The 4,398-nt window shown below is 37.8% G+C and overlaps 1 long non-coding RNA gene across 1 annotated transcript; it reads left to right on the top strand.

Moving 5' to 3' along the window:
- The first annotated feature begins 3,713 nt into the window (after positions 1-3,713).
- On the top strand, positions 3,714-4,146 carry LOC123092988 (uncharacterized). The gene is made up of 3 exons (XR_006444966.1): positions 3,714-3,852; positions 3,926-3,970; positions 4,065-4,146. It is a non-coding gene; the product is annotated as an uncharacterized lncRNA (long non-coding RNA).
- The last annotated feature ends 252 nt before the right edge of the window (positions 4,147-4,398 follow it).

Here is a 4,398-nt window from a genome sequence, read left to right as displayed (position 1 = left end):
TCGTGACCAGCGCGACACCTTGATCTCCATTGTAGCATCATTGTTGTCTTGCCAACTATTGCTTCTACGACTATCGCTAACGCTTAGTGATAAAGTAAAGCAATTACATGGCGATTCCATTTCATACAATAAAGTGACAACCATATGGCTCCTGCCAGTTGCTGATAACTTTTACAAAACATGATCATCTCATACAACTATTTATATATCATCACGTCTTGACCATATGACATCACATCAAGCCCTACAAAAACAAGTTAGACGTAGTTTAATTGAGGTTATCCTTTCTGATGCAGCAGACTCCTTACATTGGAAGTTGTCCGCGTCAGGAGTATTCCCGGTTAAATATATGTATATGGATTTGATTAACACCGGGCTTCCCTAAGGATGATACACATTTGGAAAGTTAAAGTGCCTTTGAAAATCAAGGTGTTTATGTGGTTTCTGCATAAGGGAGTAATTTTGACAAAAGATAACTTGGCCAAGCGTAGTTGGCAAGGAAGCAAAAGATGCTGCTTTTATGATCACGATGAAACAATAGAACATATTTGTCTCCAATGCCCACTTGCCAAGTTACTGTGGAGACCTATTCACGTTGCTTTTAACGTTGTTCCGCCATTCTCAATATCGCATTTATTTGGGACCCGGTTAACTCGGATCCATATACATAGATTTAACCGGGAATTTGCTTGTGGTAGATGGAGTATGTGGAGTGTGTGCTGAATAAGATCAAGCATGACTCTGATGGTGAGCAGCAATCTGGGAGGATGGTCCGGAGGCAGGGCCTCCAAGCCTTGTCAGCGTACCAAGACGGCGGGCCTGTTGTTTCCTTCAGCCGCAGGTGTTGCCTAAGAGGCCCGAGATTCATATTACACCAACATGCAAGACCTTGGTAGAGATCGGGATTCACATTACACGAACATATAAGACCTTGTTAGAGACCATCTTTTCTCCCAATCATAGACCTATGTGTAGTTCACAGGGGGGGGCATTGCCCCCCCCCCCTCCCCAATTTGAAAAAACCCATTCCTATTTTCTGTTTTGCCCCTATGCCATCCTTGGCTACCTCCGCCGCTGTTTTCCCCAGTAGTGTCACTTTAGTTTGCTTGGTAAGTGTGTGTCATGGGTAACTTATCTCTTTTCATATGTTCATACAATATACATCGCGAAAGTAATCTCTAATTTTATTTCTTTGGAGGTTGCTATTCTTGTTAGCTTGTTACACCATACTCCAATAGAGGTAGTGTTTGCTACGACGAGGTTGATCATCAAGTAATCCCATTGAACAACATCCGTAATTCTTTGGGAAAATAACGTTGATTGTACAGATGTTTGACAACCTCAATTCTCTAATCATTGAAGCAACACAAAGGATATGGTCAGTGTCACGTTAATGTGTGCTGGTTAGTTTAAGTAATCCGTGTGGTGGAAGTCTTAGGTAGAAGATTAATTAGTTTCCTAACTATTATAGTACACGTGCGTTGTGCGGGATCAAAGCACATAGCGACACACTATAAGAAAAGATGCATAAGATTGGTCACATAGTTGAGACACTATGAAACAAATTCTTTTTAAATTTCGGACAACTGCATGAAATGGCAATCTATTGTAAGTTGGACATTATCAACATCATATTTTTTTAAAGTGAACAATTTTTTTTAAAATTTTATTTTTTATTTTTTAGAAGCTTTTAAGGAAAACATGATTATTTTAAAAATGCTATTAAAAATCATGCGTATTTATATTTTTGTGAATATTTTGGAAAATGTTCTAATATTTTTTACAAACTTTCAAGTGCAAGAAAAAATAAAAATGAGGAAAAAGATAAAGTTAAAAATGGTGAACGAAATATCTGGTCAGTAACATTCTAGAAGGTTCCCAAAACCGGGTTCTCTAGTATGAGCTGGCCCAATACATATAGCAACGTAAGTGTTCTATATATGAGCTTTTGCGACAATTTGACGCGGCAAGTGTCAAATAGGAAACGCCAAACTACACACACACCCACTCTAGGCTCCTATGTGTATGCGCAACCAAGAAAAAACCCGGTTGATTAGATGGGCTGCTATCAAAAAAGAAAATATTGGATGGACTGGTCGAGGCGGCACTATCGCACGGCGCGATACCGACGTGTAGCGCCCAGGAGCAGTACGCACCGGGTTCTGCCGCTTTCGCCACAAACAAGGCATGTCCAGTTGGCGGGATCATCTCCGCGTCCTGGTCACATGTTTTGCACGAGCTATAATTATTGAATAGAGATCAGGTCGACCAACAATCGGATTCTATTGCCATCCTCTACGTGGTCCGACAAGGATCAGCATGCACGATTTGTGTACTGAATAATGCTATGTTTATCTAAAAATTTGTAAAATATTTATAAAAATGTAACACATTTTTTTGAATTTTTTTAGATTATATAAATTTGAAATAAATTGAAATTTAAAAATGATTTTATTAAAGTAAATGTAATAAAATTTAAATGGCAAAATGAAAAATCCAGTCACTTTTAGAGGGTTCCCAAAACCGGGTTCTCTAGTATGGGCTGACCCAATACACAAAGCTACATAAGTGTTATATATATGAGCTTTTGCGACAATTTGACGCAGCCAGCGTCAAATAGGAAACGCCAAGCTAGACAGACACGCCCCGACTATTTATCGCCTTCAGCGAGGCGAGAGGGGAACGCTCGCTGAAGGTTTCGTCCACGCGCGTCGTAATGGGCCGGCCCGCTGGCGCAAGCGTATCGATAAAAAATGGTGGCGTAGAAAAGTGGTTAGACTTCGGCTGCTACTAGCAAAAGGGCGCGCGCTATTTAAGGCTATTCTATCCGTTTTTTGTTTATGTTTTCTTTTGTTTCCTTTATTTATTTTTCTCCATTTTTTTCATTATTAATTACATTTTGTTTCTTTGTTTCTTTGTTTTCTTGTATTTTGTTTCTTCTCCTTTTTTTGTTTTCTCTACTCCATTTATTGTTTTTTCTTATGTTTGTTTTCATTTCATTCTACAATTTCGTATATGTCAAAAACATTTTTTATTAAGTCATCAAGATTTCTTGTATATATGTTCAACATTATCCGAGTGCTTATTCAACATTTACTGAATACTTGTTCAACATTTTCCAAACACATGTTCAACATTTTTTAAATACTTTTTCAACATTTTATTACGTATTCAACATTTTTCAAAAAACAAAATCAACATTTTCAAATACTTTTTCAACATTTTTCAAGTACTTGTTCAACATTTTTTATATACATGATCAACATTATTTTTCAAATATTTTTTCAAATATTTTCTTCAATACTTTTTGAAATACTTGTTCAACATTTTTTACATACTTGTCCAACATTGTTATATACTTGATCAACATTTTTTCAAATACTTTATCAACATTTGTTTCAAATAGTTCAACATTTTTATATACTTATTCAATATTTTTAAAATACTTGTTCAACATTTTTAAAATATTTTTCGAAACGTTTCTTTTCTAATATATATATATATATATATATATATATATATATATATATATATATATATATATATATATATATATATAGGGAAAATACATCCTACCATTAGGTGGTAGTTACCTTCATCTTTTTTGCCGTCTGATTGCTTGAGATGTGTGCGGCTCCTAACGGGTTGCGGGTAAAATAAAGAAGGATATATTTTCCACTCGGATCTCCACCTTCCTATTTTCTTGGGCTAGCCCCGTATATCGCTTGACATAAAACCATGCAACGCTAATCCCTTTCTCTCTCTCTCAGAGCGCTCTTTCTCTCTCTCCATGTTTCTCGGTCAAAATCTTCACGTAAAGCTGGATCTGGAAAAAATCATTAGAGACAGAAGGTATGCGACATGCATCTACACAAACATCGTGTAAATCGATTGTTAATTGTTCCTAATTTCCATTCTTATACAGGGGTCGCGGGCAACGTTGATGGCTGATGGGATTAGGAGCATGGATGTATGTTCCAACGTATTTATCCAGAGGACCCAATCTTTAATATTTCTCCTAGTCGATTTATAATATAGTCAGATTTTTTATCATCATGGATTAGGACCATGTTCCAAGGCGTTCATCTAGCCGATACATCAACCATGCATCTAGAAAAACACATCCGTCGTGTAAAATTGCGATGCGCAACGACCACCAATATAAGATTGTTATGGTGCGGCGACGGTGACAACGATTTACGGCTGCACACGCCGACGAGCGACTACTCTATGAGGTAGCAGAGACGACTACATACTACTGCACATCTCGGATGGCTCACCGGCGAGGCGAGCGGCGGCTGCGTCGCAATACTGTTTATGGCCGACATGTGACTGCTCCAGCACGGCGGCGGCGGCGACGACGACGATGTACATATACTCACAGTATATACTCCATCG

The sequence above is a fragment of the Triticum aestivum genome, chromosome 1B, assembly GCF_018294505.1.
Source record: "Triticum aestivum cultivar Chinese Spring chromosome 1B, IWGSC CS RefSeq v2.1, whole genome shotgun sequence".
NCBI classification, from domain to species: domain Eukaryota; kingdom Viridiplantae; phylum Streptophyta; class Magnoliopsida; order Poales; family Poaceae; genus Triticum; species Triticum aestivum.
This window is presented reverse-complemented; position numbering and strand designations above follow the sequence as displayed.